Consider the following 16,303-nt stretch of genomic DNA (forward strand, 5'->3'; position numbering starts at 1 on the left):
TAATAATGTTCTGATGCACTCATTAAGGATCAACTAACTGAATCATAAGTTTACTAGATATACACTTGTTGCCTTAACTGAAGTAGAGTATATGAATCTTAATATGGAAATGAAAAAGTTATATTGATGTGATAATACTGATTCACCCCCCCCCCCCCCCCCCCCCCTCTCAGTATTATTTCCAACACTTCGAATTGTGAAGTATTTATAAAAAAATTATTACAAAATATCTCAAATTAATTTTGAGATTTAATCTAGGAAATAAGACTATCTTCTTGCAAGAAGATTGAGACAACTATTGAATTGCTTTCATGTTGTCCAATTTATTTTGGTACTGCTGGCCTTTATGGTTTGATTTTAGCCCTTTGTGTTGCTTTTTTGTTTGATCTTTTACGTTGGAATATTTATTTACTTTTTGCTTTCATCTGATATAATTTGACACTGATACTCTTTGACTCTGCTTACCTGTCTTCATCTTTTCACTTGGCTATTTTACTTTTACCCTTCTACTTCATTTTTCTTATAGTAAATCAGTCAATTTTTCCCACATTTCAACATTAGGTAATTGGATCTTCAACATCCTTTTGTATATTTCATATTCCTCAATGTACTTGGAAAAAGTAGGCTTATTGATAAACACATATTTTACCTCACTCTAGAGGTAAAACAAGTTTCCAAATGTCCGATAAATTACTTTACCTGTTGACAATGCCTTGACTGATGATGTACTAGCCTGTTCTTTTGCTAGCTCTCTGATTTTGTTGTTGTAATCCTATTGTGTCATGTGCTTTTAGTTTATGACTAAGGGACTAGGTAACCCTTTCTCTCTCAAAATTCGAAACTTAGCCATAAATCTATCAATGGCTACCTGCATATTCTGACATTTGTCCTCCAAGTTTAACATCAAGTTTCTCTTGGAAAGGACCTTCCTCATTTCCAAAATTGTTTCAGTTCTACCCTCAATTTCCAATTCCTGAAGTTCAAACTTGTTTTTATTGTTAAGGAATTAGATGATTCTAGTGGCATCTTCGGGCATATCTCATAATTCCTCTTTCACTCCTTGGATGGCTTCTGTAGCCATCTTTATTAGACCTATCTTCTCAAACATTACATGAATAGATGGCCAAATATCATTAATAGAGTCAATTATATTGGCTCATAATAGTTCCTTAGCTTATCCAAGAGGTTCTTTCAGTGTTAGGTCCTTCTCCATGGCTTTTAATCTCTCATTCATTCTGGCAGCCTTTTTCACTTCTTCCTTGTGTATGATTTTGGCAAGCTTGCAATCAGTTTCTAAGATTGTCACCTTTTCTTTTAGCTTATTCATTTTTGTAGCCTGTATGGAAATTTCCTCCATAGCTCTAACTAATTCTGCTACTTCATCTGATGTACATGTTGCTAATGTAGAATGTGTTGAAACCTATTTTGTTGTGGCCATAGGAGTTGTGTGAGCTAATGAGGCAGCAAATGTGGAACGAACAACTATGGAGAATATTGGGATGACATTCACTGAGGTTGTGGCACTCTCAGTCTACTCCAATTGGATTAATGTGTCCAATTCCTTCTCTTTTTCCCTTAATTGATCATTGATTTTGAGGACTAGGTCCATCAACTCTTCATGTCTGGTCTAGTTTTCCAAGACTTCTTGTGTCTAGGGATACTGTAGCTGAGGAATCTTCAATTGTTTTTTGAGTGCTACAATGTCATCATTCTTCTTCTTAATTAGTTGCTCAGTGGCTTTGATGTTTTTGGGATCATGTCCCAATTCAATCACTAAGTCTTCCAAAGACTTAATTCTGGTATCCTTAGCATGTGATGAGGCCTTCTCCAACTGATATTGAGCTGAGATATTGGTCAAAGAATTCTGCAGTTGATGGGCAGCTATAGCTTTACCTGTAAGGGTGGAGTAAATCGTTTCTCTAGCTTGTTTGTGGAATTCAATTTGGTCAATGGGCTGAATATCCCTTGCCAATACCTCAAAATCAATATTTTTATAATTTACTGATGTCCTTGGTGGTTGCACAGTTGGCTTTATGAAAGACATTTGCATCTTTCCCTCCTTGATGTCAAAAGCTGACATCAATCTAGTTTGGTTTGTAGGTGTAAGCTTGAGATACTGAGCATAAGATTGTGCCTTCAGTTTCTCATTTCTCATTTTAATTTCTTTATACATGTCTTTAATGTCTTTGTCTTTATCAGCATGACTACTAAATGAGGAGACTTCTACACTAAGCTGCCTTTCCAACATTTGAGTCTGTGATGTGGATGGTTCTTGAGTTTCTCTAGATGGAGTTGTGTGTCTACTCATGTCAAACTCAGTATTAGTTACCTCTGCTGAGCCTTCTATGTCTTCCTATTCTGAAACAAAATTGAGCCTTGGCCGTTTGCTCTGGCTACCTTCATGATGCACGTTGGATGTGCCCATGCCTAAACTAGAGGCTCCCTCCCTATTCCTTTTGGGATTCATTTACTCATTTTGAGGGGTCTATAGAACTATAGGGGTACTCATGGTTGCTTCTTGTTGTGGTACCTGCAGGAATGCTTTTTCATCAAGCTATCTCTCTAAAGAAATCAAGGTATTTTCCACATCTATCTTTCTACTATCCCTATCTACAAGAGTGTTTTCCAACTACTCGGACTGATTTGTGTATCTTTCAATCTCTGGTATGATATGATGAATGTAAGGCCCTAATTTGAACTTTTGTCTAAGTTTGGTCATGAACCCTTGAGGGTCATATCTCCACATAAAACTATTTTGGAATTTCATCTATTGCAGAATCAGATCTGCCTCCTGCCCTACTTCTCTAGAGTTGCAAATGAAAAGGCCTAACTGGTTTTTGACTCTGAAATGTGTTCTTTTCTTGGCTGAGAAAAAATTAACTTCATGAGAGTTCATTATTTGCCTATAGTACTCTAGAGAAAATAACTTCATGGGGAGGTATTTGGGAAGTTCTTATGGGGCAAGTTGGCATCCATAAATTCTTATTCCTGTGTGGTTTTGGTAAAGGTACCAATTTCCCACTTTACTTTGCTTGGAAAACTGGAGAAATCTTTTGATATCTTGACTTATTTTGGGTGGAGGGCTTCCTGTCAGCATGGTCATCACTGGATGGGCAAAATAATCAATGAAATATGTATAAGTGTATGGCGATGAATATTTGTGGAAAAGTGGTGTCCAAAATATGATAGACCTGGGCTGACCTATAGTATCAAGCTTCTGGAGGGTAAAGGGAGATCTGTCTGACTGGTAATATAAAACATATGGTAAAGTACAGATGAGTACTTGAACACTCTCTCATTATGCATTATATTAAATTGTTCATGCATCCTTTCAGCTATGAAATGAGCATAATTGTATATAGTAGCAGGAGGCTATCCTGGGGTGAAAATGGACATGAAGGCCAAGATAAGCTCATCAACAAATTCATCAGTGGTACAACTCAAAACACATGATATCATAGTGATAATATTCTTGCCCCTTTAAGAGAAAATGGCAGAAACATATGGATGTGCATCTTTGGGAATGTGTTTCTCTTCTATAATGAATGTTTGGAACAATTGGGCCATTTTTGGTGGACTCAACTTGGTGTACTAGTCTAGCAAATATCAAATTGAGAGTGGGGTCAGGTTTAGACCTGGTTGGACTTGTAACATCTCATTGATTGATTCAGCTATGATGGTAAACGAGACTTTCTGGTCAGGGGACATTACAACTCTGTGGCTAGGAATGTAATAGGTATGGCACATATGGATAATTTCAGGAAAAACATGTACTTAGGGAAATTGGTATTTGGGCAAATTGGATTCCAAAAGACCAATGTCATTAGAATGGTTCAAATATCTGTCCCTACTCAAACAATGAAGTCTGAGCAGGACCTCATATGCACTTGTATCTCTGATTTGAAAATCCCTATCTACCAGGGGGATGTGGTCTAGGTCCAAATGAGGAGTTGTGATGGGTCTAACATCCATGGCGATAGGGGCAGCCATAATTCAATTCTTGTTGATTTGAATTTGGCAGGGTAGGGTTGTATCAGAGGTTTTGATGGAAACTGGTAGTTTTGAGAAGGGTTTGAGCAACATACTTTCAATTTTGAAGTAATTTTAATTAATTTTACTTAATTAAAACATTTTACAGGATGAACATTTTCAAATTTGAAAGGGTGAGTGGTAATTCGTGGTGAAATGCCTGGAGGTGGGTGAATTATCTTCAAATTTGGAGTTCACGACAGCTGCAGAAGTTCAAATGGCTATGGTACGAATTGAGAGTTTTATTAGGGTCTCTGTAGCTTCTTCAGGAGTGAATTTGGAGTTCAATTGGTGAATTTAGCATTTGCAGGAATCACACTAGTTCGCAGAGGTTCAAAACGAAAACGAGCAAAAAAGGCGAAAAAAGGGCTTCTTGAACTTTTTATGGAGCAACAATCATTTTTTGGCGGGTAATTTATGAATGAACAGTGGGCAGTTTATTGGGTTGAGCGGGTAGGCTTTTCCCAAGCCATTGCACCACTTTTGTGGAGGAGGAAGTATTGAGGAGGGGTCACCCGATCTACTCTAGTGATTGACACGTAGCAGTCGAGGGCTCGAGGAAAATTGCTTTATTGGGCGGGTAAAGGTCGGCCATTGGGTGCAAATGATATGGCTGTGGACTGTCGGATGAGGAGGATGGTGGTCGGATGGAAGTCGGGCGAGGGAGGTGTGATAAGATCATGGGCTTCGGGGGGGGCAGTGCTTTAAACTTCGGCAGTTTGGGATTAATTAAGGCTTAACCATGGATTTAATCAATCAGACAAGGTTTAATGACAGGATTCATCTATTTGTCGGGATATGGGGTAAAAAGTACAGTTTATATTTAAACTAAGGCTTGGGATATTTATTTAAGGGATTTAATTAATATACGGGAATAGGTATATCGAGATTTATATAATAAAGTGAAAAGTTAATATGAAATGAGCAGAGTGAGCATACCCTAAGCATTAATGTAAAATATGCACATTTTATTTCATACATTTGATACTTAGGATAAAGTAATTTTGTGGGTTTTTTTTTAGTGAAATAGGATTTACATGGGGTTTATTTACTTTTCCTAGGAAAATGAAGCTTATCCTTAGGAAAAGGGGTTTTATTAGGGTAGTGAGGGGGAAATGAATTTCATGAAGGGGATTCTAACACTTGATGTCCATAAGTCATTAAGCCGACGATCTGGTCCCACCAAAAGTTAGAGAAATGCTCTGAACCTCTTTGACTTCAAGGATTTAAAGTACTAGAACATACTTGTGGATAGGAAATTAGTAAGTAAGGGGAAAAATGAATGAGGGGGAGTTAATCATATTAACTTGCAAACCTTTATTTTTACTTCCATAATTGATCATACATATTGAAATATGTTTCTAGGCATGATGCATGTGTTTTGATCCAGTCAACTTTATACTTCAGCAGCCTTTGTTCTACTTACCCATTACTTACCCTACCATTTTTTCTTCTTTTTATTTGGGTGCATTTAGACTAGCAAACCCTTATCCTATCTTTTCTTTTATAAAACAAACTATCTACATCTAACCTTATATCATCTGAGGGCTCAGATTAAACTGATGAGCTCCTTTTATTTTCTCTACCTATCTAATGATCTGCCAAGATTAAACTGTTTGGTCAGATTTTATTCTCTAACTATAAACATAAAATTCAATGCATGAAATAACCAAGATTAAATAGTTTGATTACCATGGATTGTGTCATGAATAACAAGATGCACACAATCATTATTATGCATAAAGGTAAATAGTAGTGGCATTTAGACTTGCAAACTTTCATGGTCTCTTTTTGTTTTTGGGGTTCATATATTTCCAATTTTTTTTACGTTCTCTTATTCTTTTTGTCCTTTGATATTTCTTTTAGGACATAGCCTCTTTACATTTTTAAATTTTTGAATATGGAAAACATTTGCAGAAAGCAAAGGTATGTACAATATTACAAGGCTTAACCTTAGTCATTCAAAATTATGACTCCTATTGGTATAGGAACCTAACAGTGGCTCCACTTAGGGATGGTATTCTCTAGTGAAATGTCAAGAACTCTAAAGATCAATGGCCTTTGAATTGTTGTTGATGTTACCTTGCAAACCGTCATTCTATGAATCTGCATTATTGATAATTATGACAGTAAATCGTTTAAAGCTCAGGGCCTTCTCTTTGGGCTTCAACTTCAACGATTACCATCCAATCCAAACTAGACTTTGTAAATAAAGTATGTACAAATGGGAAATGAAAATTAGTAACTTGGTTCAAAGTAATGTTTTAGCATTTGACCATTCACTAGCCCACCTTCTGCATCTGTAACATTAATTTCTCTCAAGAAGAAAGAATTATTTCCCCTAGAAGCATAAATGACATAGGGACCTTTCCATAGGAAATAAAATTTCCCATGTTTTCCTTTGTTTTCCCTCCTTGAATCCCACTTAAGCACTTTTTCACTAATGTATAAATCTTTAGCCTTGGTTCTCTTATCAAAAAATATTTTTAATCTTTTCCTGCACAACTTGAGACTTGACATAAACCTCTTCTTTGGTTTGTTGTAGATGAATAATTTGGTTGATTCTTCTTTGGATACTATTTGGTTCAACCTGCAATTATTGAAGTATCTTCATTACTGGTACTCCAAAAGAGGATGGAAAGACAACTTCCATCCCATAAACTAGTTGATAGGGAGAATTACGAATTGATTTCTTAGTACTCAATCTGTCTACCCATAAGGCATTGACTAGATTTTTATTCCAAATTTTCTTATTGTCCTCTAGTAACCTCTTGATGATGTTTACTAGGCTTTTGTTTGAGGATTCTACCAGTCCATTACCTTGAGGATAATAGGTTGTGGAATGGCGAAGGCTGATATGGTATTTATTGCATAAATATATCATTATTTTGGATTTAAAGGCTGCTGCATTATCAGTAATGAGCTTAGTTGGACATCCAAACCTTGATAAAATATTGGTTTCAAGGAAGGTTATGATAACAGTATCTGTGGCTTGCTTGAAGGTATGGCCTCTATCCATTTTGTGAAGTAGTCTATGGTTGTGAGGATCCATTTGTGTTGGGAAGAGGAGGGTGTGTGAATTTCACCAATGAAGTCTAAGCCCCATTGTTGAAAAGGCGTTTCTACAGAGATTGGCTTGAGGGGTAAAGGTAAGAGCTTTTTCTTCCCCTCAAAAAATTTGCATTTGTGACAGGAGGTCACATATTTTTTGACATCAGAAAACAAGGTAGGCCAGTAGAAACCAACTCTAAGGATTTTATTTGCAGTGGCCTTCCAGTAAAGGTGTCCTCCATATTCACCTGCATTAAATTCTTGCAAAATCTTGTCAGCCTCATCTTTTAATAAGCAATTGAGAAGAATACCTTCATGATCTCTCCAAAACAGAGCATTGTCTAATATACAAAATTTCGAAGATTTCATCTTCAAAAACCTGCTTTTAGTCCTAGACAATTCAGGAGGAGCTTGTAAATTCAGTAAAACATAAATAATATCAACATACCAAGGTGATTCAAAAAAGGCTTGGCTGATCAGTGGAGTCACCATCTCCTCTTCATTATCTATTGCTGAAATAAATTTTATATCCAAAGCCTGACAGCTTGATTCAGCCATGTGTTTGGGTAAACCTTGGCCCTTGATTAACTTTGTAGGTTTGATTTCTATATCATACTCTAAAAGAGTAGCAATCCACCTTCCCCTCTTTCCAGCACGACCATCCTAAGTTAGGATGTCTTTAACTACTGAATTAGGGATGTAGGCTACTATATGAGAATATAGGATGTATACCCTAAAGTACTTAATGGCTTTGACTAAAGCCAAGGATTGTTTTTCCATTATATTATATTTCAAGGGGGCATATCTCAGGGCTCTCCTACAGAAAGAAATGGGTTGTTCATAGCCCTGGTCATTTTTTTGCAATAGAACTGCAGCAATTGTGTGCTGAGAAGCAAAGGAAAACAAGATGAAATCTCTATCAAATTTAGGACTGATTAACACAGGTGTTTTAGTCAATGCTAGTTTAATGTCTTCAAAGGATTTTTTAGCCTCAACAGTCCATTTTATGGTGGAGTCCTTTTTTAGCATGTTGTTTAGTTATCTTATTAACTCTACCAGATTAGATATAAATATTCTAAGAAAATTAATTTTCCCTAAGAAAGCTTGTAACTCTTTAATGTTCCTATGGTGTTTTATTTGCAAGATGGCTTCTATTCTAGCAAGGTCTATTCTTATACCATCTTTTGAAATTATGTGACCTAACAAATTTCCTTCTTCTAATCCAAACAAGGAGTTTTTGGGGTTTAAGGAGATTCCAAACTTCCTGCATTTAATAAAAACTTTCCTTAAATGATCAAAATGTTGATTGTTAGATTTTGAAAATACAGTAATATCATCTAGATATATCACAAGGAAATCATGAATTTCTTTTGCAAAAGGCTATATCCATAGCCCTCTGGAAAGTGGCTCCTGCATTTATTAGCCCAAAAGGAATTTTCACATACATAAATGTTCCCAAGGAGTAGTAAAGGAAGTTTTGCGTTGGTCATTTGGATGAACCAAGATTTGATTGTAACTAGAAAACCCATCCAACAATGAGATTCTAGTTGATCCAACTACTCTTTGTAAAATGTGGTCCATTTTGGGGAGAGGGTAATTGTTATTTAGTGACACATTGTTGAGGTTTCTGATATCCACACAGAGTCTAATCTCACCAGTTTTCTTTCTATTTGGCACCAAGTTTGAGACCCAACCAAAAAATCTGATTGGTGCAATTATTTTGGCATCATAAATCCTTTGAATTTCTTTTTCAATTGCAGGTAATAAGACAAGATTAATCTTTTTGAGCTTTTGTTTGAAAGGCTTTTGATTTTATTTAATAGGAATTGTGTGCTGGATGGTGTTGGCGTCATAGGATTTGAGGTCCTCATACCTCCAAGCAAAGACATCCTAGAATTCTTTCAACAACTCATTGTATTTCACTTTTTTAGTTGGGGGTAATAATTTTGAAAGTTTGATCCAGGTGGATATTGGTGGCCACCTACCAAGTCCACCTGGACCCCCACCATTGTCTTTCTCAGCATTTTCAGTTTCCTTAATTGTAGCACAACTTGCTATTTTTAGCAGTTTTTCGGGTCCTAAACTTACGGAGCCGTTTTGAGGCCCTAAACGACGTTTTTTGGGGAATCCGGGGACATGGAATGGACCGATGTTGCCCGTTCCAACAATGATAGTGCTCGGATAGATCTTTCTAATGAGCTATTGTACGCATCAAACGGAGATCATATGCCAAAGTTACGACCCCAGGAAGTTGATGTACCAATTTACCCCAAACGGGGCCCACAGTTTGGCGTTTCATCTCCTAGGGTTAGGTTTTGGAATGTTAAGGGTTTTTCCATTGTTTCTCAACAATAAATAGGCCTTCGAGCCTCATTGTAACACAGTTCAGAGGCATGTAGCCATCACATCTCTTCTCAGAGATAAGCCACCATCGCCCTAGCTGGTTTATTTCCATTTCTGGTTGTAAGCATATTTCAGTATTTTCCATTAATGAAATGAAGTATTATTTACGCTGCATCTTGGTGTATATGGTTATCTTTGTAATTTGTTGTGTTCCTGTTTAAATCCGGATCAGTGGTATCAGAGCGGTCTGCTTTTTCTCTGTTTTTCTTTGCATGTCCCCAACAAGGTCGTGATATAAGGAGTTAGGGCTCGAACTGGTTGAACCTTTGCAAGACCAGCCTCGCAAATCCTGATGGCCTCCCATGGCGGACGAGAAGAAAGACGAGGGGGCAGGAGATCCCATCAAAATCTTGCTCGAAGAAGCCCTCGAGCAACAATGGAACGCGATGATGGACAGCTTTGCCCAGATCCTTCAGCGGCTACCCAGAAGCGGCGCATCGGCTTCCAGCAGCTCCTCTGGAAACGCCACACCCTTTAAGGTACAAGTTAATTTTGAAATCCCCATATTCGAGGTTGAGATAGACGCCGATGCCATAGATAAATGGTTAAATCTGCTAGAGGGTTATTTTTCTGTTCATGAATTTTCGAGTCGGGTAAAGATTGTTTTTGCTCTTCTCAAAGTAGCCCCCCACGTCAAGGACTGGTGGGAAACCTACTGCGAGCAGAAGGATGAAAGTACTGGCTCACTATTTTCAGCCGCACCCACCTGGGATTCGTTCCGGGATGCCATCAAGGAGCAGTACTACCCTGTGAGAAGCTATGAGGATGAATACATAAAGTGGACCACGCTGCCGCAGGGAAGGGACCAAGACGTGCCGGAGTTCACCAATATTTTCCATACCCTTCGCACAAAGTTGGGTATCAAGGATTCAGAGCAACATTTGATACTCAAATACCGTGGCTGCCTGCACAAGTACATCCAGGAAGAAATACAATTCCTAAACATCCCCTCGCTCGGCGCAGCATACCGATATGCCGTCAAGGTCGAGCAGAAGTTTAAACAAAAGAAGCAAGACTTTGGATTTGCGAATCCAAAGCAGGGGAAAGGTGCCCCTAAACCACAGAACAAAGGACAGAGCCAAGGCGGGACAACCCAAGACAACTAGCCGAAGCTGCAAGCAAAGAACAACGCCGCGAAGCCGAGAAAGGACACTGGGAAATAGTGCGAGTTCCATAAGAGCTCCACTCACAACACAAGTGAGTGTCGGGCCAAGAAGTCACTGGTGGTTGAGCTAAAGGTTTCAGAATCAGATGCATGTTCCGACTCTCAGTCAGAACCCGATAAGGGGTATGAAAAAGGGAAGCAGATCATTGATGCGGATCCCAGTGCCACTGTTGCTACCGCAAAGATATAGAAAAATGAACCCGAAGATCTAGAGGAGGAGGAGCGTCTCTTCCACTCCCATATGTGGGTGAAGGGCTCCCCGATACAGTTCATTGTTGATAGCGGGAGTCAAAAGAACCTCATTTCGGCAGAGGTCGTGAAGCGGTTGGCTTACCGACCACAGCACATCCACAACCATACACCATTGGGTGGCTTCACCAAGGGCGAGACCTTCGCGTGAGTCAGCAGTGTCGCCTTCCATACAACATCAAGCCCTTCACGGATGAGGTATTGTGTGACATTGCTCCCCTTGAAGTTTGTGATGTATTACTGGGACAACCATACTTGTGGAAGCGACATGCTGTGTATGAATCAAGACCCCGTGCTGTTATTATTACATTGGGAAATAAGTTGTTCAGGATACCAGAGGTAGCACCACCTGCCGCCATCTCTTTGATTACTGCAAAACAATGCAGTAAGATCATTTCCAAAATCAGGAAATTTGTTTTCCTGATGATACGCCCTCAAGGGAAGAAGAAGACAGTGGCCGCGGCCTCCAAACGGGGTCCCTCTGCACGACAGCTACAGATGGACAAGATTGTGGAGGAGTATGAAGACATCTTCACCTCCACGACAGGGGTTCCTTTGCACTGTCAAGTCAAGCACTCCATTGATCTGACCCCAGGTGCGCCGCTACCCAATGGACCAATTTATCGGTGCTCCGTTCTGGAGAACAATGAAATCAAGAGGCAGATTCAGGAGCTCCTACAGAAAGGTCACATCCGTCCGAGTTCATCGCCCTGTGGGAGCCCGATCGTGTTGGTACAGAAGAAGGATGGGACGTGGAGACTCTGTATTGACTATCGGGCGCTGAACAAGCTCACTGTCCGTAATAGGTACCCGATCCCGCAGATTGATGACCTCCTAGACCAACTAAAGGGGGTGAAATATTTCAGCAAGATCGATCTGAAGTCAGGATATCACCAGGTACCAATCGAACCCTCAGATGTGTGGAAGACTGCCTTCAAATCCAAGGAGGGCCTCTTCGAATGGTTGGTCATGCCTTTTGGATTGACGAATGCTCCTGCAACCTTTATGAGGCTAATGGATGACATCTTGCGGCCATTCACCAACTCCTTTGTAGTAGTATACTTGGATGACATTCTGATCTTCAGCCAGAGTTGGGAAGAGCACCTCCACCACATCCGACAGGTTCTCCAAACACTTCGGCAACACAAGCTATGTGCCAATTTGGAGAAATGCACTTTTGGCATGACCCAGGTTCAGTATCTGGGATACATCATTGATGAACAGGGGGTGCATGTCGATCCAGCCAAGGTCCAAGTCATTCGGGATTGGCCCTTTCCAACCACTCTAATAGAGCTCCGCAGCTTTCTAGGTCTGACCAACTTCTACCGCAGGTTTGTGCTGGGGTTTTCTCATATTTCTTGGCCCTTGAGTCAAGTCACCAAGGGAGGGGCGAAAGCAAGATTCTTTTGGTCTGAATCTCAACAGAAGGCATTCAGGGAGTTGAAGGATCGCCTCTGCACGGCACCAGTGCTCGCGTTACCAGATTTACAACAACCATTTGAGGTCGAGACAGATGCCTCTGACTATGCTATTGGGGCAGTCCTTACTCAACATGGACATCCAGTGGCATATCACAGTGAAATGCTTTCAGACACAGTCCATAAGTACCCCACTTATGATAAAGAGATGTATTCCATTGTACAGGCCTTCCGACAATGGAAGCATTACATTTTGGGGAAGGAAACGGTCATCCACACAGTCCATTGACCCCTGCAGTTCATACAGACCCAAGGGAAATTGCAGAATGATCGCCATCAGAAGTGGTCTACATACCTGCAACAGTTTCACTTGAATATCAAGTATAAAAAGGGCAACACCAATAATGTTGTAGATTGCCTCAGTCGACCACCGATCATGGCGCTGACCACCATGCTCAACTCTTGTGGGCACGAGACTTCTGATTGGCCATGTCTCTACAAAAGCGACCCAGAATTCGGCCACACATAACAGACACTCTTGGAGGGTCAGCATGTTGTAGATTTTCACCTCCAGGATGCCCTATTATGCCACCTCGGTCACCTTTGTGTTCCTTCAAGCGAGCGTGCCAAGATGGTTTGGGAAGCACACTATAGTCGGGCTGCTGGGCATTTCGGGGTCGAGAAAACAGTGGCAGTACTGCAAAATTATTTCTATTGGCCGAATCTTTGACAGGATGTTGGGAAGTACATCCGATCATGTACTGCCTGTGCCATTGCCAAATCGACCATTAAGAAGCACGGCCTCTATACCCCGTTGCCTACCCCTAGTCGACCTTGGGAATCCATCTCCATGGATTACATGTCAGGCCTTCCTTCCACTAAGCATGGAAATGACTGTGTTCTTGTGGTCGTCGACAGGTTCTCGAAGATGGCCATTATGGTCGCCTACAAGAAGAATATCACAGTAGAAGCCACTGCTAAACTCTTCTTTGAACGAGTGTGGGTGCACTTTGAGATCCCACAGTCTATCATCTCAGATCGGGACAGTCGGTTTCTCAGCACATTTTGGTCCAGCCTCTGGTCAATGCTGGACACCAAACTCACGAAGTCCACAGCCTTCCATCCTCAAACTGATGGCCAGACAGAGGTTGTCAATAGGATGATTGTGCACATTCTACGCATCTATAACTCAAAGCATCCACGCACATGGGACGAGAGCCTCCCCTATGTTCAGCAAAGCTACAACTGAGCTCTTCACAGCTCCACTGGCCATGGCCCTTTTCAGGTGGGTTTGGGATTCCAGCCACTATGCCCCATTGATGTGGCCATGCCACTTGCAGCTACTCACATGAATTCAGCTCATGTCCAGTCCGAAACAGATAAGGCCACCAGCTTCATTGAGCGCGTCCAACACATTCTCCAGCAGGTCCATGAAATTCTTGAGAAATCAAATGCCAAGTACAAGCAGCGACATGATCAACATCGGGTGCCACACAAGTTTCAGGTGGGCGACAAAGTCTGGTTGCATTTGCAAAAGGAACGCCTTACTGGAGCCTATCGGAAATTGAGACCACTCTGATATGGTCCTTACACCATTACTAAGGCTATGGGAGACAATGCATTTGAGCTCAGCATTCCCCCATTCCTTGGCTTGCACCCATTGTTCAATGTGGACCACCTTCGGCCATACTTTCCACCGTTGCTAGACACATCCGACATTGCAGAACAGCTCAAACCAACAGAATTAAATCCAGATTGCATGGAACAAGCTGCAACTAATCGAATCATGGACACACAGATCAAGAACACTCGCCAACAGAATATCCAACTGTATCGAGTTGTCAAAACAGGCCAACTCCTTCAGCAGGGCAAGTGGCTCACCAGGGAACAAGTTCAGCAGAAGTTTCCTCATCTCATGGAGGAGCTCAACGCAATGGGGACCATTGCTTCCTAAGGAGGGAGGAATGATCCAGGTGGATATTGGTGGCCACCTTCCAAGTCCACCTGGACCCCCACCATTGTCTTTCTCAGCATTTTCATTTTCCTTAATTGTAGCACAACTTACTATTTTTAGCAGTTTTTCTGGTCCTGAACTTCCGGAGCCGTTTTGAGGCCCTAAACGATGTTTTTTTGGGAATCCGGGGGCAACATGGGTCCATGGAATGGACCGATGTTGCCCGTTCCAACAATGATAGTGCTCGGATAGATCTTTCTAATGAGCTATTGTACGCGTCAAACGGAGATCATATGCCAAAGTTACGACCCCTGGAAGTTGATGTACCAATTTACCCCAAACGGGGCCCACAGTTTCGCATTTCATCTCCTAGGGTTAGGTTTTGGAATGTTAAGGGTTTTTCCATTGTTTCTCAACAATAAATAGGCCTTTGAGCCTCATTGTAACACAGTTCAGAGGCATGTAGCCATCACATCTCTTCTCAATGATAAGCTACCATCGCCCTAGCTGGTTTATTTCCATTTCTGGTTGTAAGCATATTTCAGTATTTTCCATTAATGAAATGAAGTATTATTTCCGTTGCATCTTGGTGTATATGGTTATCTCTGTAATTTGTTGCGTTCCTGTTTAAATCTGGATCAAAGTTTGACCAATTTAGGATTTTCATCAGTGCCTATATTACATTCCTCTATATTAGACCTTGAAGGTTCCATTTTAGATTTCCTAGGAACATCATTTGAATCAAATAAATCTTCTAGAGGGGTCAATCCCTTTGGTAAGAATTTATCTTTGAGATTAATTACTTCGGTTTCTTCACTGGTTATTTCATTAATATCAATTTGCTCTAAGTTATCTACATCTACTTTGGTAAATTTAGTTGGGTTGAGTCTATCTATTTCATCACCTTCTATCTCATTTATTTCTATCTTATCCTTAGTGTCAAGATCTATTGATATATCAGTATCTATATTGTTATTGGTAAACTCTTCTTATGAAATTAAAAAGTTATTTATTTGTTTATCATCATAAAATATTTGCCAACTCTTCAAATTATCTAGAATTGCAGGTCTATGCCTAACTTTAGTAGTGTACTGATGGTTGGGCTAGAAGGGTAATTTGCAGGTGCTAGCAAACATTGCTAAACTATGGGCTTGCATGTTATGTTTTCTAGGAATTACTACAAGACTTGATTCTAGGAAAGTGTTAAGTATTTCTATGATTGTTCCCCTATAACAACTTAATCTAGGGTCCTTTGTCATATATACACCATCAATCTATTTTACAATTAGTTCAAAACCTCCCATGACAGAAACTCTTTTAGCTCCTAGATTCCTAGCTAACTTAAGACCTAGAATTAATGCTTCATACTCGGCCATATTATTGGTACATTTAAAATTCAATCTATATGCATGGCCTTCTGAGTAATTATTTTCCAAATTATACATCCACACTCTTGCTCCTGCTCCTAACTTATTGACTGATCCATCAAAATCTAAATGCCATAACATCTCATGATCTATATTTACACTATCTGGTGCAACAATCTTTTCATCATTTATAGCAATTTGACCATCTTGTTCATTGAACAATTCTGTAGTCTGGTCTATTTCATTTTATGTAGAAACTACAATTTCTTTTGGTTCTGTATTAGTACTGTCTGAATTTTTTTTTTGTGTTTGATCAACATTATACAGGATAAAAGAATCAATATCTGAGTGTATGGAGTAGATGGGAAAGTTTTGAGGCCAATCCTAGCTACTTACCATATATTTCATTAAGGTTTCTCGGTATAGTTTCTTAGGTTGTCCAAAAACAGAGATTGTTGCATATGAAATATCTAGTTGTAAGGATCCTTGAATCTTGGCTCCCCATGATCTGGATAACAGCATGCCATAATTTGGTGGGATGTCAGCAACTACAATATCCATAAGGATGCTTTTGGCAGGGTATTGGACTAAAGTGACCCACAAGTCTTTAATCAATCCTAGACACTTACTTGACTGGAGTCAAATGAGAATAAGTCTTTGTAAGGCC

Source organism: Pinus tabuliformis, chromosome 8, assembly GCF_031772625.1.
Source record: "Pinus tabuliformis cultivar Carrire ecotype Pingquan chromosome 8, CPIR1, whole genome shotgun sequence".
Taxonomy (NCBI): domain Eukaryota; kingdom Viridiplantae; phylum Streptophyta; class Pinopsida; order Pinales; family Pinaceae; genus Pinus; species Pinus tabuliformis.